Source organism: Misgurnus anguillicaudatus, chromosome 14 (assembly GCF_027580225.2).
Source record: "Misgurnus anguillicaudatus chromosome 14, ASM2758022v2, whole genome shotgun sequence".
Taxonomy (NCBI): domain Eukaryota; kingdom Metazoa; phylum Chordata; class Actinopteri; order Cypriniformes; family Cobitidae; genus Misgurnus; species Misgurnus anguillicaudatus.
Genome location: NC_073350.2, coordinates 34,607,188 through 34,630,184, shown reverse-complemented (window position 1 = coordinate 34,630,184; position 22,997 = coordinate 34,607,188). Strand labels below are relative to the sequence as shown.

The 22,997-nt window shown below is 37.9% G+C and overlaps 1 long non-coding RNA gene across 1 annotated transcript in view; it reads left to right on the top strand.

Annotated features, from left to right (window-relative positions):
• The window catches only part of LOC129427516 (uncharacterized), a 73,499-nt gene extending 61,060 nt beyond the window's left edge, over nucleotides 1-12,439 (top strand). The window contains exon 4 of the long non-coding RNA XR_012373308.1: nucleotides 11,167-12,439. This is a non-coding gene — a long non-coding RNA (uncharacterized lncRNA). The remainder of the gene's footprint in view (nucleotides 1-11,166) is intronic.
• Nucleotides 12,440-22,997: the final 10,558 nt, after the last annotated feature.

Below are 22,997 nucleotides of genomic sequence, written 5' to 3'. Positions count from 1 at the left end.
ACGCAAACGTTAGCGGTTTTCATATCATAAGTGCTAAGGGGTTAGTTCAAACACAGCGTTACAATTAACCCCGCTGGGTCAAAATATATTCAAGCCCACCAAGAAAGTTACTAAGAGCTGCAGACATATTTCAAAATGTTGCTGTTTTAGTCAACAAGACACTGATTAATATGACATAGCATTGGATTTGGTATCTTACACACCCAACTTAGAAACCGAAAAAAACATATGATGAAAAAATTTACTTACATGCCACCAAAACACTTGTTCATTAATAACTCTTTGAAAAAACATTATACATTTACAATAATTTGTGGGAGATCGTCTTTTGGCAGCGTGAAATACCGGAAAAACAAAATGCTCAACCTTCCCTGCTGAAAAAAACAATAAAACCATTACAGAAAATTCTAATGGTTTCCATTAAAATACCATTAACTTTTACCATTAAAACAACTACACTGACTGTAGTGTGTTTTTGGGCCATATTCCATTAGAATCAATAAAATTCCCAATAAAACCATAGAATTTTCTGTAATGGTTTTATTGTTTTTTTCAGCAGGGTTGTGCAACAATGTTAACAGTCCGTGTTACAACTAACCCCACGTTAGTTTTTGCCCCACGCACCCCTACCTACTGTTTTAACTGTCGTTGAGTAAGTATTTTATCGATTTTAGTATGTACTGTGACAGTATGCGGTTTCGGACGCAGCCCTGGTTTGATATGAGTCTGCCAGATGTCTCCAAGTCTAGGGCTGCATCTGAAATCACACAGTAGGTACTATATAGTATGAATATGGATAGTATGAATGAATTCGGACATACTACATTCGCAATGTTAATACATCAGGTGACATACGTCGTCTTAACAACAAGTTAGTCGTTCTTCTTTATTGAATAACTCTTCTCCTAGGGAATCATGGGATATTAAAGGATCCTTGAACACTTTGGGATCTTGCTGGAAGTAGTAGGTCATCCGGGTACTTTTCGCCTACTGTTTTTGGAATACTATGAATTCTGACATACTAGTACTCGCTCGCCTCCTGCTTTTTGTCTACTATATAGTATGAAAGTAGGCGGTTTTGGACGCAGCCAGTTGACAAGCACCACTAAACCACACCAAACTAACCGGCTGTGAAATGTTGGGAAACAGCAAACCTTATTTTACCTTAAAGTTTTTATATATTCTGAAGTTTTATTAGAGTAGCAGTGCATTATGGGATTGCCTGTGAAGATTAGATGTGATGTTGATCTGGTCACCAGAAGGAAGTTTTAGTAGGCAGTATAATTATAGCATCTTCTCTTTGAATGTCTTTACGTCAGGAGCGTCTTTGATGCCTTTAAATCCTCCTGTGCGCTGGCAGCTGGTGAGGGTTTGGAGCAAAGCCCCAGTGTTCGTCCCGGTTCCTGGAAGCATCTCGTGTCATGTTCCAACAGGAATAAAACTGTCTGTCTGTCTTCCAGTTCACACACAACTCACGTACACAACACACACAATTATTACATATTCCTATCTATGAGAGTCAATGGTGCCCCAGATCTGTTTGGTTATTCAACTTTTTTTAATATCTTCCTTTGTATTTAGCAGAACAAAGTCATTTATACAAGTTTGGAAGAACTTTATGGTGAGTAAATGATGACAGATTTTTCCAATGAATCTCTTTAATACTCTGATTTTCTTTATTACAAATTAGAAAAACACCTAGAATAAAAAGTTCTTTAATGTTAAGCTTTAATGATAAAGGTCCACAAGAAGCAGAATTCTATTTCTCTTTCTTTGTTATCCAATCAAACATCATCTTTTGTGTGCTTTGAACTTACAGTACAAGTGGATATTTGGACTTGTTTAACTCAGATATTCTATAAATCCATACTGTACACATATTTCCATGTGTTATGTCAGCATCAGTGATGATGTCAGTGATAGTGACATTAAACTTGACATTTGTGTCACTCAGGAGAGAACCGAAGTGAAGAAAACTCCTCATTACTTCAGAACAATAATCCCCGTATGATTTATAAAAGAGAAGTGAAAGAAATGTAATAATGTCATAAACACTCTTTATAAACACACTCGCTCTCTCTCTATGTGTGTGTGTGTGTGTGTGTGTGTATGAGAGAGTCTCTCACATATATTAAAGCTGTAATCTTCACATCATTTTCATGCTGATGTCATCATTATCAGACACAATCATATAATCAGATTCTGAAAAACTAAGAGAAGTGTGAGGACACAAAGAGGATTAATACACCCAGAAGATTTACAGTATATGAGGCCTGGTGTCTGTCTTCACTTGTTTCTGGAAAAAGATCATTTTCAGTTCTGATCCTGGGTCAGTCATTCCCACTCTAAACTTAGAGGAACTTTAATGTATCAAAATAAGTGTGACATCACAGTGAACTGAACACAGATGATGTTACTGAATTTGACCATCAGGACGTTTTAATAACAATATTATCTGAGGACCTCTCACCAAAAATAACCTCAGCTTCTTTACCATAATGAGGATAGAAATCTGGATCTGTATGCATTTAAACATTATCCAATAAAAGTGATGACCTTTGATGTACAATGTCTTTCCCATGATGCAATTCATGTAATCAATCAATTTACACAGCTAAAAAACAAAGTGAACTGTACTTGAAAACAAAAATATATTTGTTGGATCAGCGATGAAGGTTTTTTACATCAATAAAGTATTAATGTAAAACATAAGGATAGAGTTACAGGATACAGCCAATCCAACCCAGTATCACGAAATTACGTAACTATAGTCACATACATTTGGGAGTCTTTTCCGTGACACTGACACATTTTTCTGCTTTTTTGCGTGAACATGTCACGTATTTCTGTTTTTGTCATTGTCATATTTGTTACACAGCTGATTTACATAAAATGACATCCTTACCCAAACCCAACTCCCTTCCCCTACATTTTGCCTTAACCCTTGCTTTTGTGCGTGCACGTGTAGGGCATCCCATTACTTTAGGGAGCAAGACGGAGTGCTATTTTTCTCTTAGAATCAACCTTCAAAATGTAGTCAGGACCGATGCAGGCTTAAAACAAAGTGGGAGATGAAATTACCCAGGATACCTTGCAAGCCCAGCAAGCTGGTCAAACTTTTCAACCAAGATGGCGGACACCGCTGGAAAAGAACAACTATATTTTCACAAATAAGCATGTTAAAATTCTGGAAATTGTTGGAATATGTTAGTTTGAACACGACTTTTGTGTTTGTGAAGTTTTGAAATCTAATGTTGAATGAATGAAAATATTTCACGAAGCTATCAGACGATGTCTCCCGACTGCTTCGAGAGAGTCTGTCCATCATATATACATCTGATCTGGGAAGTTTTGTCAATATTCAAGATGTGTGTTCCGGCGTTCACATGAACACGTATACCCCGGGCTTATCGAGAGTTCAATCATATTAATAATAATCATGCACGTTCACTACGCAACTTTTCATATAGTGGTGATCCATTTCATAGGGAAAGATTTGAACCCCCACTTCACTCGTTGAGGGGACTTTACTGTTGAGGGCACTCAAACCATGTGGAAGTGTTAAGGGCGTAGAAATGGGATGAGGGCTAACCCTAATGCCAGGCGACAATGGTTTAAAAATCATAAAATATACAAAATAAATCATTGAAAAAATTTATAAACCAATACTTAAAGCAGTGCTTCTCAATTATTTTCTGTCACGCCCCCCCTAGGAAGAAGTAAACATTTTGTGCCCCCCCAACTCTCCGCCGCGACTGTAAATAGTATAATTTATCTATAAAATGACACATCTGCAAAACATTGTATCCTTATTAACATTAAAGAAAACACAAAAAAAGAAATATCGATCAACTTACAGCAAAGAATAACTTATTAACATTGTTTTTAGTCTGTAACAGAAAAGACTTAAAATGCATCAATTTGCCTGAAAAAAAAATCAATTCTTGTTTAAAGTATAATATTTTTTGACCGTTTGATACTGAAAAATTTAATTAAATATAATCAATAAATAATAATAAAAACTCAAGCGGCTTATCAGCGTAATTGGGGTGTAATGTCTTTAAGTGACAGTGCAAAAAAATCACTTCCTGAAAAAGTATTTTTCCCCAGGGTCTCGCGCGCCCCCCCTGGTGTCGCTTCGAGCCCCCCCTGGGGGTCCCGCCCCACTATTTGAGAAGCACTGACTTAAAGTAACATCCTAACGCAAACACCAAATCTAACCCTAATGGTTCGAAAATAGGACAAAATAGTTGAGTAACAATGACACGTAAACAGAAATACGTGACATGTTCAAGCAAAAAGACGGAAAAAAACTTGTCTGTGTCAAGGAAATGACTTTACGTGACTATAGGTAGATAAATTCGTGATACAGGGTTGGCCAATCTGTCATTATTGTTTTGCAGTACTAATAATCTGACACTACATTGTCGCTTTTGTAAAAAACATAACAAATAACTAAAATAATGAACATTGAAATGTTGATTTGAGATTAAAATAGTTGATTATGCAACAAGAAAAGACACACACACAGAGACACAGAGAGATGGACACATGTGAGCTGTCAGTCAAACCTTTGTAGGGAGACTCCATAAATACCCTGATCCGATTCGACCCGTCCTGACCGCTGGCATCATCATCATGTGTGACAGCAGATCCTGATAGCATCAGTCACTACAACACACACACACACACACACACACACACACACACACACACACGCACGCACGAACACACACACTTCAGAACCTTAAAAACCTCACCCTGCTGTATTTTTTATTTAAAGATGAAGTGTAGCATTTTGTGTAGTTAAAATACTTACATTATAAATGTAGAGTTATACAATTTAATTCAAATGATTTGGTTTTGGTAAATTTTATGAGATGATGTTGAGATCTCTTTAGGTATTTGAATTGGAGTTTTGTATTTTGGCTATTGTTTGAGACATTAATAAGATCTCTTAATGAATTTAAAAGGAGATGTGTGAGATTTCTGCTGTTGTAAGAGTTTAGGCGAGTTTATTTTAGAGATGTCATTTGTTGATCATTGTGATGGCTTGAGGCGATTTCAGGTGTGTTTGTGTCCTTGACTCGGGTTCATCTCTGTTCTGATTGGCTCAGGCTGTTTTAAGCCATATGGTCCGTCACCATTAATCTGAGCACAGAAATAGCCGCTGGTAACACACAGCAGTGACAGATCTGTCTGATCTAGTGTCAGTGAGAGAACACAGATAAACCACCTGCTATCACACTCATCTAGTGTTAGTTAGGTAATTACATTTATTATCGATTTAAAAAGAAATGAAAATACACATTCAATATCTTTTATTCTGGATGTCAAAGGCCCTCTGTGACTTTAATGAAGTAATCTTAATTTAAACGGGTTGCGTGTCATGCACTCATTCTTTAAAACCATACTAAAAAAACAACATAAAATATGAGTTTAGTAGCACATGAATCCACCACAGTTATTGACTGCCAAGATTGTAAAACCACAGATTTTTATATACACACTGTGTTAAATCTCTGAGTTAAATCTTACTTCTGAAGCAAACCCAGCAAGCCATTTCATTATACCACAGACATAAATCAGATCTGTGTTTCTGCTCCAATCAGCACCACCAGTGGCCTGGTCATGTGACCATGTGTCGTATTCTGAAATGTATAACAGTATGGGCCAATCAGAAGTGATCATCCTTTTGTCATTCATGTGGCTTCCCTTTCCCAAAGTGCCCTTCGGAGGAGTTATCCCGTTTTGAACACACCAAACATGATCTCACAAAGTTCCGTGGGAATTTTTTGCTAATTTTTCCGTGGCATTCTCACAGATCTCCGCATTTTTCCGTGGCCCTGCTACGGACTGTCTTTTTGCGTGGCATTCTCGCGGATTGGTTGCTCCGCTGCTTTTTCCTGTTTTCAAACCATTTTCGCTTCGGTTTAGGGTTAGATTTGGTGTTTGCGTTAGTATGTCACTTTAACTATTGGTTTATACTATTTTTTCTGATTTATTCTTTTATATTTTCTAAACTTTAAACAATTGTCGCCTGGCGTTGGGGTTAGAGTTGGGTTTGGGTAGGGATGTCATTTCATGTAAATCTGGCCCTAAACCGAAGTGAAAATGGTAAGAAAATAGGACAAAACAGTTGAGTAACCAATCCGTGAGAATGCCACGGAAAAAGACAGTCCGTAGCAGGGCCACGGAAAAATGCGGAGAAAAATGCCACGGAAATTCGTGAGATCAGGTTGACACACCCTATAACAAACTGAATAGACAGGTGATCTGTTTTTGATCGGGTAGAGGCCATCTGCTGCCAGTCTGATCTGTGATCTGTCAGATCTGATTTAGAAAAAAGGCGTAACGCTGGGCAGAAAACCCAAAATATATCTTAATAATCTAAACACACACAGACAGATAGACATCAAGGGTACTCAGTCTTAGACATTTTAATAGTGAACATTATAAATGTTGTATAATCATCTAACATCTGATTGTTGCCAGGTAATCAACGACATCATCCAAAACCATAATAAATTCAGAGTTGATGTATGATGATGTGTTATCAATGAAAGACAGACGAATGATGAGAGTCAGAGAGTTCGACACAATCTCATGACAATTCGTACGCATGAGGTGGCTGATACAAATTAATTCGTATGACTGCATTTGTACTTTTTTGTGACATTTGGGATTAGGGACATTGTTTCATTATTGTTGCTTTTCTAATAATCGTACGCTTTTGTACAATTCACCAGTTCATACGAATAAGACTACTTGTAAAATACGTACAAATTCCCGTGATATCAGACATGGAGAGTTGGATAAATCTGAAATCATATAAAGATTAAAGAGCAGTAAGTAGTTTACTCTCTGCATGTCATTGAGACGGAGAAACATCTGTGATGTTTTCAAATCTGAAACTTTATGTCCTCTATGAGAAACAGAAGTTGGCACGTGTTGGATGAAAGAAATAAATAGCCGAAGGGAAAGAAAAAGAAACATGGAGGCCTGTGAATCATGTTATAACTCTTCTGTTTATCTCTAAACATCATAGACACGAGCAAATCTCACAGGACCAAACTGAGCTTTTACATGAATGATTAACTCAATGAAGCACAGTCACTTACATCACAGCTGACACACTTTAATAAACACACTTTATTGATGGATGAAGTCAAAAATCACAAATGTCTCAGTTATTTTTGAGATTTCTCTTTATTTTGCTGCTTTATTCTGCAGGATTGTAATTATATTTGACGTCTTTAAGGATTTTAAGAATCAGATGCAAGAAACCATCAGGTCTGATATTCCTGCATATATTAAATCACACTGATATGTATATGCAGCTATTTTTAACTCTTATTTGCTGTCGGAAGAGCTGTATTTACAGAATCAGCAGCTCAGATCTTCACTGACACGCCCATAATGACCCATGAGTCTCATCTTCAGGTTTCTGTGCTGGTGGATCATTGGTTTATTTCAGGCTGGGAAGCGTCACCATGGGGTTAGGATGGTGTTTAAATCTGGGATGGAGTCGAGCCAGATTATCCAACAGCTTTAACCATGTGTCTGACCTTGCAGCTGTGTGTGTGTTTTATCCTTATACTCCTCTGAGCCATGTGTGAAATCTCTCATCTATCTCTCTCTCTTTATCTCTCTATCTCTCGACATTCATCTGATGAAAATGTAAAAATTTGGGGTAAAATCTAAGTTTTTGATCATGTTCAGGATTAAACTTCAGTGTCTAAATTCCATGAATGGATCATTCATATGGAGAATCAACACAAGCACCTGCAAAAACTTTCACATTTCGCTCTGTCCCAAAGTTCAAGTTTGGTGAACTCTGAACTGCAAATACGTATCACATGAGGACATGTGACCAATAAGAGATTGACACATTGCATAGGTGATCTTTTCAGAAAATTAAAGATGGGGGACGCTTAATAGATGTCTCACAATCCATCACTACTTTGAAAGATTATAAAATGTCAAAAAAAAAGAAGCTGCTTGGATGATTGGATGTCATTGCATACTGGAGTCGATTGTATTTTTAAACATTGAAACATATATTTCTAAAATGAGTTTGTAAAGACGACAGCTTGCCGTGTGATGTCACATTCAGTCTCTCAGGGGACAGCCTAGAAATTTCACATACTGAAAGTGTGAAGTCGTCTCGCAGTATTCAGATACAAATGAATGATCCTCAATAGATGTGACAGAGCTTTTAAACAGCTTGAATTCTCTTGACTTGTGATTTATATTAGACTGAATGTCTGTGATCTCAGCTCTCTTATTTTTATTGTTTTGTAGCTCTACACTTTCACCCTCTGACTTAAATGTGTCTGTTAGATTTGTTTTAAGAAATTTAATGAAAAACATCATAGATGAGTTGACACTCCACTAAAAAATAAATGAGGTCTCTTGAGTTATGAATGATCAACCTGTAAACAATAAGAATCTCCTCTGCACATTCATCAGATCAGATTTATTAACTTCAATCTGAACAGCTGTCAGAAGTCTTTATAAATAATATTGGATGTGAGAGGAGGATAACTCCATTAACACCAGTAGCAGTATTGTAATCGAGACCACCTAAACAGAGACCGAGACCAAAACTTTGAGGGCCCGAGACAAGACCAAGACTTTGAGGGACCTAGACCAAAGACAGTTGAGACCAAGACAAGACCAAGACTTTGAGGGGCAGAGACTTAAGAGACTTAAGACATTCTAGACCAAGACTTTGAGGGGCCAAGACCAAGACAGAGACCAAAGACAGTCAAGACAAGACCAAGACTTTGAGGGGCTGAGACCAAGACAGAGACCAAAGACAGTCGAGACCGAGAGAAGACCAAGACTTTGAGAAGCCGAGACCAAGACAGAGACCAGAGAAAGTCGAGACCAAGACCAAGACATTTAGGGGCAGATACCAAAGACAGTCAAGACCAAGATAAGACCAAGACTTAGAGGGGCTAAGACAGAGACCTAAGACAGTCACAACCGAGACAAAACCAAGACTTTGAGGGGGTGAGACCAAGTCTAAAACCAAAGACAGTTGAGACCAAGAAATGACCAACACTTTGAGGGGCCGAGACCAAGACAGAGACCAAAGACAGTCGAGACCAAGACCAAGACTTTAAGGGGCCGATACCAAAGACAGTCAAGACCAAGACAAAACCAAGACTTTGAGGGGCTGAGACCAAGACCAAAGACAGTCACAACCGAGACAAGATCAAGACTTTGAGGGGCCGAGACCAAGTCTAAAACCAAAGACAGTCGAGACCAAGAAATGACCAACACTTTGAGGGGCCGAGACCAAGACAGAAACCAAAGACAGTCGAGACCAAGACCAATACTTTGAGGGGCCGATACCAAAGACCAAAGTAAGTTGAGACAAGACCATCAAAAAATGGATGGGATTATTGTGGATGGATTTTGTGGGCCTTTGTATGAATTTGTTGAAAGATTTTTGTTTGGACAATCCCCCGTTCAAACAAAAGAAAGAGGTTTCTATCCAAACTTGAAGCAAATCTTTTTTTTTGCGTTTCCATTAAGTTGTTTAAGCGATTGAAAGATGATATTGGTAACCTAAGCAACAGTAAATTAAAAAGGCACGCTAAAAAATAGAGACAGGACTGCATTTAGTTACGATTGGGCAAATTATAAAGTTACTAACAGTACAGCTTGTCATTGTCAAACTGAATGCTGTGGACAGAAGAAGAAATGCAAAGAGCATTAGGACGACGTCGAGCCTCATATATAATAAATACATCGACAGCGGAAACAGTTAGACGATCAAAATTTATTTGGCAAATGCATCTCCGTCTTCCATTATTTGCATTTAGTTTTTATCGCATAAGTCAAAAACCTCCCAAGCAAGTGTAAAAACTTTTTATGCGAATTAAGGGATTTTTGGGTATTTTACACTTAAAGCCCTGTTTTCAGATTGTTTATGATGAAATAGAACAGTTTTGACTGAAATTTGGACATATGATGCTGGCCCGAGAATTTTCGGGTGTTTCTTGTATCACCTTCCACCTCTACAATGGGTTTAATGGTGCACTGGAACAATCCTTCCTAAAATGCATTAAACTTTCATTTACAAAGACGTGAAACTCACCGAGTGGTCAGGGGTGTTCACTGAGATGCTCACACAAAAATTGCTGCAAAAGATGCTTTCCAACAGGTTTTATCGTAGTTTTTGTCCAACTCCATTGACTTGTATTAGATGTGCTCTGAGGTACGGTATTACTCCGCGCCGGGAACCCGTTTGTATTCTTGCAATTGGCAAAGGCGGATTATCGCCACCACCTGGGCTGGAGTGATTATTATTCAAGCTCTCAACGGAAGAATATACGGGTGTGAGGCGTTTGGAAAAATAGGTCCACAAGTTTACAACGAATGCTAAAACACCTGTTGGAAAGCATCTTTTGCAGAGATTTTTGTGTGAGCATATCAGTAAACACCCCTGACCACTCGCTGAGTTTCACGTCTTTTTAAACGAAAGTTTAATGCATTTTAGGAAGGATTGTTCCAGTATACACCCATTGTAGAGGTGGGAGGTTAAACAACAAACACCCAAAAATTCTCTGGGCAGCCGCATATGTCGAAATTTCAGTCAAAACCGTTCTATCTCACCATAAACAATCTGAAAACAGGACTTTAAGTGTAAAATACCAAACTTGTTCTTTAATTGAAATTTCCATCACTCATTTCTTATGCGATACTTCAAAATGCGCAAAAAATTGGGGTGAGGGAAACCCAGCTAAGTTAAAAGTTTTACATCAAATCATAAACCACAGTTGTGGTCTTGACCAGCCTTGAAATAATATCCAGAGACCACTAAGTCTGAAACCAAGACCGAGACCAAAGATAGTTGAGCCCGAGACAAGACCAAGACCATCAAAAAAAGAAGTTGTGGTAATGTGTAAAGCCTCATTATTATATCAACAGGGTTCTTATTGAATGACTATTGCTAGATAAAACAAGATTCATAAAGCACTGTGTGTTGTTGTAGATTACTATAAGAAAAATGTCTTCCTTCTTTTTTCTAATTAAACAACATGATGATGAGTACATAACAAGAGAAGTTTGATGTTTTGTCTCTCTTTCACATGAATACAGTTGTGTTTCTGTATGTGGTGCTAATGATCCGTGTTACTGTCGTTTAATCAGACAGAGCGTGTCTCGCCGTCACGTCCACACTGAACACACAGACACCTGTTCCCCGGACCGCTGCGTGATGGATGATGGAAAATTTGTCCTGTGTGTTGTCATGGAAACGGAGGTGTACACCTGCTTCCTGAACCCTGACAGCATTGATGGATAAAGTGCAGTTCGGAGAGAGAGAGAGATTATCTCACCTGATAATGTCACACATCTCCATGACAACCAGTAAAACTCCACCATTGCCATCAGATAGTGGAAAGAGTGTGGAGAAATACAGATGAATAAAGGTGAAGATTGCTCGAGGGTGCAATAAAGAGACCTGAGTTCATCACACACAGACACACATAGGATGCTGTAAAACTATGATAACATTGTGTAAAGGTGATGTTATGGTCATGTTGAGTACTGAGGTTTGTTAAGGTTGAGGATGTACAACAGGACAGTGTGCCTGCAATGTGTTTTTTAAATCATAGGATCATATTAAGTCTCTATAGGGGAGAGCAGGGTCACAATGGTATACATCACAATGATATAAATCTCATACAAAATAATAGAAGAAAGTCTTGGGCATATATGTTGTGTTCATTACATTTTCATATCTTATCTCGTTATGGAGTTGTAGATTGTTGAATAGAGAATGTTCACTTGTGAATATTTGCCCCATTGGCGGGTGAATTGTCACATTAGATTATCTAAAAAGATAAACTTGCTTAATTGTGTTTATTGATTTTATTTTTAAATTCAAACCAGAACTGGAAATATTAACTCTGGCTTTTCACACAGTGCTTAACCCTGGGTTATCTTTGTTCTAAACCCTGCTTTTAACCCTAGGTTAAGGACCGTTTCACACCTGTAATTTAGAAGAGGGGTTATCCCTGAAATTAACCCAGGGTTATGAAACCCTGCTAGCCCTGCTTTTGTGGGGTTAACCTGAATAACCAGTGTGAAAGCATGTGACGACCTGCGTCAAAGTCATTAGGACAACTTGCCCCGAACTGACATGTGTGCAACCTGATCTCACAAAATACGTGAAATAGTCATGCTCAGTTTTGCATGGCATTGTCACGTATTTCCACCATTTTGCGGGCCCGTGCCGCGCATTTCTGTGTCAGTTACTCAACTGTTTTTCCTATTTTCTTGCAATTTTCGCTTCGGTTTGGGGTTAGAACAACTTTCTGTTGCATAAAATGACATCCTTACCCAAACCCAACTCTAACCCTAAAGTGAGGCGACAATGGTTTAAAAAGCATATGAAAAAATACTATAAACCAATACACTGAAAAAATTATTCATTCAATTTACTCAATTTTTTAAGGTAAGTGGTTGCAATCAATTTATTTAAGCTACATTTAAACAAAAGTTTTTTATTTTATTTTACTATTCAAATTTTTTTTTAAATGTAGCTTAAATATATTGATTGCAACCACTTACCTTAAAAAAATTGAGTAAATTGAATGAATCATTTTTTTTCAATGTACTTAAATTAACATCCTAACGCAAACAGCAAATCTAACCACAAACCAAAGTGAAAATTGTTTAAAAATAGGACAAACAGTTCAGTGACCAATACGTAAAACTGACACGGAAAATAAATGCGTGGCACAGGCTCGTAATAATGGTGGAAATACGTGACAATCACTATTTTACGTAAATTTGTGAGATTATGTTGCATGTGTGGTAATGTTGGCTAAATGTCAGGGTAAGCGTTGAGCTGTAGCATGTCAGCTAAAGTATCAAAAGACACGACATTGTCTACTCTATTTTGTGCAAAAAATATTTTTTAACATTCATACCTAACAAAGTTGTATTTAATAAAATATAAAGTGCATTTTTTTTACTTTTTAAGCCAAAAAATAATAAAATTGTGCTATTGTCAGATTAGAGCGATCTTGACCACATGTGAACACATAGTTGAAGTTGTCATCACACAAAGTGGCTATTTGATTTTTGTGATAGTGCCTCTAGTGTTGGAATTATGAACAGTGTGATAACTTACCCCGCTCTCCCCTATACATCTTATTTATGTTTTATCTACCTTTTTGTCTACTGAACTGATATCAGTCATCTTGCCTCATTTATAACCAAAACCAGCAGTAGTTAATCTATTGCTTCACCTGTCAAACTTCTATTTGGATTAAAGTTCAAAATAAACACAAATACAAAAGCAAAATGTGTTGTTCTTCATGTATCAGAGATTTAATGAGGCACAAAATCATTTCCCACAGTTTAATGAAGCTCTGAGAAAAAGAGAGAGAGAGAAAAATGAGAACAGAAGGAAAGAAACAGATGGAAAAGAAAAGGTAAAACCTCATTTGATTTGATTACAGTCAATTAACCATAAACTATAATGAATGAAAAGCTTGTTTTCTTCTGTGACTTATAAATAATGAGGTTTGTATATTTTTTAAGTTATGTTTTAAGGGCTTTTTGTACCTTTGTTTGTAGCTGATAGTGGACGATTGAGAGTAAAGTATTGGGTGGAGATATGGGAATGGGATCGGCAAAAGGACCTCAGAGATGGAAACGTTACTCGGGTCACCGTGAGCACACTAGCACTATATGTCAATGCTCTAATCACGGTGCTATCTGCACCGACTGTTGTATAATTTAAGAGAAACTAAAACAAATTTAAGGAAATAACAAAAAAATTGTTTAGGCTTAATTCTGAACATTTTAATTAGACAAAAGAAAGTAAAAACAGCAGTGTTTGCTCAAAGATAACTCAACGGTGTCATAGTGATGAAAGAAATGAAATTGCTATGATAATTTAATCAATATATTAGTACATGATGACTCAGTCATTTAATATACAGAAGTGAAAGTCACTGTGAAAGATTTCTCGTCATGTTGTCAGACTGTCTCATGTTTAACTTCTTCTCTTTCATTCCTAAGAACAAATCTCTTGCAATCGTTTGTGTCAATGAAACGTTGGAGTCAGTCCTCTCCTGCGTTGCATTGCTGTTGTTTTGGTTGAGGTGATTTACTTTCTACTGTAGTTACAGTGCAAATGATTCCGGAAATGAAAGTGACACGACAGAAGTGAAACCGCCTGACGGGAAATTCAGAACGGTTACAGGGACTTTCTCCTGTCGTCTTCTGCGGTCACAGAAAATGTGTCATTCGTTACCCACAATTCACTGCTACAGACTGAATGCATTTTGGTTTCTAGACGTTACATTAAATTATTACTCCACTTTCATTAAAAATAGAGATAATTTACTCACTTACCCCCATGTCACCCAAGATGTTTGTTCAGTCGAAAAGAAATAAAGTTTTTTTTAAGTAAACATTCCAGGATTTTTCTCCATCTAGTGGACTTTATTGGACCTCAACAGTTTCAGTGCAGCTTCAAATGACTCTAAACGATCCCAACCGAGACATAAGAGTCTTAACTAGCCAAACATCGATATTTTCGCAAAAAATAATATATATGTAGTTTTAAACCACAAGTTCTCGTCTTACACTAGATGTGTGATGTGCCAGCGTGACCTTACGTATTACCTAATTATGTCGAAAGGTCGTATGACGCCTGTGAAACTACCGCTCCTGTGTTTACAAGTGTGAAGAAAGAGGAGTGTTCAGATGATGTTGTATGTGAACTGATACTAATTAATGTCTGTGTGTCAGTCTATTGTTTAAAAAAAAACCCAAGTGTGTGTTTCACATACAGTAAGGAAAATAAGTATTTGAACACCCTGCTATTTTGCAAGTTCTCCCACTTAAAAATCATGGAGGGGTCTAAAATTGTCATCGTAGGTGCATGTCCACTGTGAGACATAATCCAGAAATCACAATGTATGATTTTTTAACTATTTATTTCTATGATACAGCTGCTAATAAGTATTTGAATACCTGAGAAAGTCAATGTTAATATTTGGTAGAGTAGCCTTTGTTTGAGGTCAAAGGTTTCCTGTAGTTTTTCACCAGGTTTGCATACACTGCAGGAGGGATTTTGGTCCACTCCTCCACACAGATCTTCTCTAGATCAATCAGGTTTCTGGCCTGTATCTGAGAAACGTTCTATTTTGGTCTCATCTGACCACATGACTTTCTCCCTTAACTCCTCTGGATCATCCAAATGGTCATTGGCAAACTTAAGACGGGCCTAGACATGTGCTGGTTTAAGCAGGGGAACCTTCTGTGCCATACATGATTTCTAACCATGACGTCTTAGTGTATTACCAACAGTAACCTTGGAAACGGTGGTCCCAGCTCTTTTCAGGCCATTGACCACCTCCTCCTGTGTAGTTCTGGGCTGATTTCTCATCTTTCTTAGGATCATTGAGACCCTTTTTATGCCATGTTAGTAGTTGGATTCTTTCTGATTGTATGGGGTGGACAGGTGTCTTTATGCAGCTCAAACAGTTGTAGCTAATTTAGGATAATAAATGGAGTGGAGGTGGACATTTTAAAGGCAGACTAACAGGTCTTTGAGGGTCAGAATTCTAGCTGATCTATGACAATTTCAGACCCCTTCATGATTTCTAAGTGGGAGAACTTGCAAAATAGCAGGGTGTTCAAATACTTATTTTCCTAACTGTATGTAACGCATCACATGGTGTAAAACGAGAAGTTGTGTTTTAAAAGTACTTATTTTTTTGTGAAAATGAAGATGGTTTTGCTAGATAAGACCCTTATTTCTTGGTTGTGATCGTTAAGACTCCTTTGAAGCTGCATTGAAACTGTAAACTGTTGAGGTCCACTAAAGTCCACTATGGAGAAAATCCTGGAAAGTTTTCCTCAAAAAAACTCTTCTCGACTCAACAAAGAAAGACATAAACATCTTGGATGACTTAGGGTGGAGTAAATTATCTGGATTTTTAATGAATTTGGAGTAGTCCTTAAATGTTAGACCAATTTATTAAACTTCAGTCTCTTACTGTGAGATTATTTGGATCATATTTGCGAGGATAAAAAAGAGACCATTCAATTCTTCACAAACCAACATAATGTGTCGTGTGTTCATCACTGGGCATCTGGAGTGAATGTCCGGTACAGACGGGGTTACCCACAGCACACGGTAGGGGCTGAATTTCATCCACCCGCAACAGTCTGCCATCTTCTGTCCTCCATAATGTTGCCATGGCAAAGCCGCAGGAGATGACTGATCTGGAAACAGCTGAGCTTGTGTTATTGGAGATTCCCAAAGAGAGATGCACTTACAATGACAGTTCTTTAGCAAGTCTCAGTTTAAAGGGCTGACCTACAAACTCTTAATGTTAAACAGATTATTTTATGACTCTTGGGGTTCGTTTGTGATTAAAGTTGAGAAGACCATCAGGGCCGGAGGATTACGTTTAAATAGACTTGGCAACGTGGAGGGATGCGTTTCAGCATTTAGAAATAAACCACTCGTGTAAATGCCAGAACGAAATGATAATTGCCTCGGTTTTCCAGTGTCCAAGGTCTCAAGAACTCCTAGACAGCAATAAAATGACTATAAATGGAAATGAAATCGAGAATGATCTATACTTTTACTGTATGTCAACACTTCCTTCTTTTTATCATTTTTAGATGAGACACTTTAATGAAACTGTATGTCATAACACTGTCTCAGATGTTTCTCAGAACATATGAGTGTTGACAATAGAGTAAAATCATTAAAACATATATGAAAATACAGGATTATTTTGCACATTTTAATATGGCAACGACTGCATCTAACAAAAAAACATCTACCTCAGATACAAAGATGATTTTACTATAGGGATGGATAGACCATGCATGCGAGGAAACAGAGATTTCACAATCATGACTTCATCCCTCATTACCACGAGCTCTTCACTTACACAGACAGGAATGATTGAATTTGCCAGACTCAGTGCCGGTTTGGGTCGGGTTGCCAACAGACAGCTGAACTCATTTACTGCGAGAGAAACTCGATCCAGAGCTGACAGAGCAGGAAACCCTGACGCCATTCAGATCCAGCAGATGATGTCATCACAACATTGAGCTCAATGATCACGAGGAAAACACACAAGCATTCTCAAATCAACAACATCATCAGATATGACTTTAAAGGTTATAGTGCATAAATAATGATCACAGATCACGACAGCCATGAGCAATGATTTCCATCAACTTGTATTAATGTAGAGGACTTGTTTGCGTCTGTTATTGTGTGATTGTGTGGGTCTTGTCAGAAATAAACAACCAGAACTCTGCAATTTATACAGAAATCTGTACCTGACAGTATTACAGATGATTCAAGAACAGCGGATATCATGAGCTCATTTTTCCAAGAGGTTGATGTCCTCCAAACCTAACCATAACTGAACCCCAAAATCAGATGGAAATGATGTGAAAACAATGGTTTAGAAGCAGCTAATACGGCTTATACCCATACAACAAAACACATACACTGAAAACATGATTTACTTCATTCAGGTAAGTGGTCACAATCAATTTTTTAAGCTACATTTAAACAAATTTATTTTATTTTATTTTAATTTACTAATCTTTTTTGTTTAAATGTAGCTTAAATAAATTGATTGGAACCACTTACCTTAAAAAATTGAGTAAATGAATCATGTTTTTCAGTGTTCTTTTTAATGTTACATGTTATATTTAAATATATTTTTTATATATTTTAAAATATATAAAAATTGTCCAAAAATATATATTTGTTGTATTATTATATATATAAATATTATTTGCTGAAATATATTTTGGAAAATGTTTACAAGAATATATTTTCCACTGATATATTTTTTGGCAATTTTTTATATTAAAATGTATTTTAAAAATAAATACATTTTAAAGCTTTAAAAATATATATTTAGCCCTCCATATATTTAAATCCAGGGAAATATATTCACATTGTAATGGAAGAAAAACTTTGTTTATGTTACAAACAGTTTTAAAAAGGTTAAAATTAAAAACATTTTTACTTAAAAAATATACTTTATAAATTAACTTGTATTTAGCATATATTTCAAATATATGTTGGCAAAGAATACATTTTTGCTACATGGCATGTAAAATTTGTTGTGTTTACCTGCTCTTGAAATATTTTTTTCATATTGTTGATATATGGTTAAAACTGAATATATTTTCCATTTCGAAAATATATTAAATTGAGGATTACTTTCTACAAAATGTATTTAGCATATATTTTAAAAATAAATTTTTGGCCAGAGAAATTTCTTTTTTGCCGTATGGGTAAGCTTAAACGTAAAACAAACTGTAAACTTATTTCTAAATTCTGATTGGTTGATTGAAATGTTGTCCCAGGGTCAACATAATGTTGTCCTGAAGACATCAACCATTTTGCAAAATCACAGTGTTCCCACGGGTCCTTGAAATCCTTGAATGTTTGCGAATCTGGGGAAATAAGTCAAGGCCCTGTGAAGTTTTTGAAAATATACATACATAGATACAAGTCATTGAAAGTGCTTGAATCTATTTTATGCAAGAAGTTTTCTGGAAAAAAATCCATAATATTCCCTGTGTAGTGTAGGATAATATCATAAAAATTCTTGACTTTTTAAGCACACGTGCTAAACTGTTCCCTTTAAATGCTTATATCTTCTGTATGTGAATGTTGATTCATATCAAAATGTTTTTTGCATAGTTGTGTTTGACACATGAAAACGTCTCGGGTTACGTATGTAACTGTTGTTCCCTGAGAAGGGAACGAGACGCTGCGTCTCCCCTGCCATACTTTCTTTGTCCCTGTAACGCCGTCTTTGGCAATATTTCAGATAGCGATATACTTCCTGGCTCCAGCGTCACCCTGTCTTTGTTGTTAAGCCTCACCATTGGTTGAATTTGATATACACATTCAGACGCACTTACCCCTGGAGGCGTCCCCAAAGTGTCACCGCAGTGATGTAGTACGAGTTCCCTCAAAAGGAAACTGTAACAATGTATCTTAAAAGGTAACACAATGTAACCTTACTCTCACTTGAAATCTGTCCCCACATTTAGTCCTTGAATTTGAGGGTATAGACCTGGAAAGTTAACTAAGGTGTGGGAACCCTGAAATCAGGATAGCTGATATGATAACAAGATACTAGTAGTTAAATAATGTCATACATGTGTGTAAATTTCACGTTAGCACATTTTAATCAGTCACTTACAGTTTTGGAAGACATTAAAGGGCACTAGAGAGTTTGTGACGTGTGTCAGGTGTAAAAGAGTTTTGAATGATTTGTCAGCGGTGAAGAACGGCTCTCTCCTGTACCGCGGTGTCCTCTGCACGTTCAATAGAAATGAGTCAATATATCAGAGTGACGTGTAACACTGCAGGACGACACCGCACAGACTGATTTAAATAGAGACTGGGCTGTGAAAGCACAAAAATGTATACCATATTTTCTTTCTGTGATTTACTTTGATGTATTTATTACCTGCCAAGTTTGGCTAAAGCTTTTGAAAAGTTGGGATGGAGTCTGCACAACCTTGAATGTTTGTAATGTCAGAGAAGATTGAAATCATTCACAGAGCGGTTTGTGAAGTGACTGATCTGATGGGTTTCAGCTGTAGGACACCACAGAGATGTTTGTTATCTTAACTGAGTTTGACCTTTGACCTTCTTGTTTGTTGGAAACGCTGGAGTTTCACATTGTGAACAAAAATAAAAACAACAGCTGTAGTTCATTTCCCCCGATTCAGAGAAAGTTGAATTTACACTGGCTGACATCCAAGGGTCATAAAAGCCGGACAGATCGCTCTAGTCTTACTCAATGATCTAAATATAGTCTGATAAGGCGTTCAGTGACCACAAACATTAACAGAACATTGTAAGTGTTTCACAGGAGAGTCATTCAACAAACAATATGAAGAATAAATGAAGAAAGTCAGTCAGGAATTATGATGATGATGATGGTATTTCCATTGACTGAACACTGTATAGATTAAAACTATAGCAGTGTTTTTGTCATTGGTTGCCTTCATCATTTACCATGAAATTGTAGGTAGACATTTTAGACAGAGAGACAGACATACAGAGCGGCAGACAGGCAGAGACACAGACAGACAGGCAGTAAGAGAAACAGACAGACAGACAGAAAAGCAGGCAGGCAGAGAGGCAGACAGGCAGTAAGACAGAGAGGGAGACAGACAGAGATGCAGTCAGAGAGACAGACAGGCAAGCAAGCAGAGAGACAGACAGGCAGTAAGAGAGACAGACAGAGACACAACTAGGCGAGCAGAGAGACAGACAGGCAAGCAGACAGACAGGCAGTCAGAGAGACAGACAGAGAGGCAGACAGGCAAGCAGAGAGACAGACAGAGAGGCAGACAGGCCCTCAAAGAGACAGACAGGCAAGCAGAGAGACAGATAGGCAGTCAGTCAGACAGACAGGCAGGCAGAGAGACAGACAGACAAGCAGACAGACAGACAGGCAAGCAGAGAGACAGAGAAGCAGACAGGCAGGCAGAGAAACAGACAGGCAAGCAAACAGACAGGCAGTCAGAGAGACAGACAGGCAGTAAGAGAGACAGGCAGAGAGGCAGACAGGACCTCAAAGAGACAGACAGGCAAGTGGAGAGACAGATAGGCAAGCGGAGAGACAGATAGGCAGTCAGACAGGCAAGCAGGGAGGCAGACAGAGAGGCAGACAGGCAGTCAGAGAGACATACAGGCAAGCAGAGAGACAGACAGGCAGTAAGAGAGACATACAGGCAAGCAGAGAGACAGACAGGCAAGCAGAGAGACAGACAGGCAGTCAGAGAGACAGACAGGCAAGCAGAGAGGCAGACAGGCAAGCAGAGAGACAGACAGGCAGTAAGAGATAGAGAGGCAGACAGACAGACAGGCAGCCAAGCAGACAGACAGACAGACAGCCAAGCAGACAGACAGACAGGCAGTAAGAGATAGAGAGGCAGACAGACAGAGAGGCAGACAGGCAGTCAGAGAGGCAGACAGGCAAGCAGAGAGACAAACAGAGAGGCAGAAAGGTACTGAAAGAGACAGACAGGCAAGCAGAAAGACATATAGGCAGTCAGTTAAATAGACAGACAAGCAGAGAGACAGACAGAGAGATAGACATGCAAGCATAGAGACAGATAAGCAGTCAGTCAGAGAGACAGAAGGTCATGCAAAAAGACAGAGAGACAGACAAACTGATAATGATAGTATCATGGTTTTCTTTTACTGTAAGTAATTTGGAGTATATATAGATATAGTGTATATATAAACAATCATGACTGTAAGATTGTAACACTACATACAATACCTTTTGTGCTCCATTGTCATTGTTTATCAAGACTGATGTAGTTTAACAGACAAACAATGTAATAAAGGGAATGACTTTCAGCAGTAATTCATGGGTACAATCGACAGAACCAGGTTAACAGAACAGATCATCTGGCTCTGTTTGGTGAAAAACATCACGTGACGTGTGAGACACAGATCTCCCCGTGACTCCCGGCGCCCTTGAGGACAGCCTCATAGACCACACCACTGTCTGATTGGGTGTAATCCCACTGCTGTAACCGTGGCAACCGCCCACCAAGCACCTGGAGTGATGACGCAAGTGTCGCCATGACTCCTGAAGGACAGAAAGATGGGTGATGAAAATAGAAAGAGGGATGAGACCGACACACAGACACATTGATATATAGATGAAGCCACAGGTGTATTACTCACTGAATCCTAATGAGACTCTCAATGTGACTTTGGAAACTCCACCAGTTTTACTGTCACCTGACAAACAACAACTAGTACTCATAAATGTGTGTACGTGTGTGTGTTTCCAGAGAAATCTGTTATTCCTCTGTTATTGCTCAAGAGACTCTTTATGGTTTCCATCTGTTTCAAGGACTAAAACTACAAACTAATCTTGGAGGAAAATTGTGTTTTTTCCTGTCCCCCGTATGATGCTGACTGTATCTCTATGATATTGTATGACATTTTATCATTCATATTTTCATTTATATATAATATATGCTTGATTGGCAGATCATTTAGAGAGCACAGCTGAGGTCATTTTCTCTCTTAGAAGTAGAAACGTTTGAGTTTCTATCAAGACCTCATAAACACAAAAAATATCATGACAGACTTTGTATTTGACTTATCTGAGCACAGACACTGTTGAAACCTCATTCTGTCCGTTGCGGTCTTTACCTGAAACATCTGAGAAGCAGGAGTAAATGAGATATTAAAGAGATCTCATGCACGAGAGGGACACTTTTGTAGTTGCTCTTCTGACCTTTTATGACACTTGACCTGTCTTTATCTTTTTGATATCAGACAGTGTAACATTAATGTCTGCTTCATCACAGTAGCGTCTCAGACAGATGGAGAGACAGAGACTGTGGTCCATCACCATGGTAACCGTCTCACAGATGCAGTTAGCTGACAGCTGCTGTTTTAACCGGACTCCTCTTGAATTATTTCATCAAACTGCCTGTTTAATCTTTATTCTGCATGTTGTAAGATTGTTATTTTAAATGCACAACTGTGTGCTGTGAAGTATTCAGGGTAACACTTTACTTGAAGGGGTGGGCATAAGACTGACATGACACCTTCATAATGATGACATGACACGTGTCATGAACATGAACATTTTATGCACGTTTATGACAACTGTCATTAAAGGTGCAGTGTGTAATTTTTAGAAGGATCTCTTGAAAGAAATGCAAAATAATACACAAAACTATATTATCAGTGGTGTATAAAGACCTTTCATAATGAACCGTTATATTTTTATTACCTTAGAATGAGACATTTTTATCTACATACACTGAGGGTCCCCTTACATGGAAGTCGCCATTTTGTGCCGCCATTTTTCTACAGAAGCCCTTAAATGGGCAAACTTTTTTTACTAAGTTGTCTCCAATGACGTTTGTCTGGTGGCGACTACCGTAGCTTCTCTGTGTGTTTTAAAAGT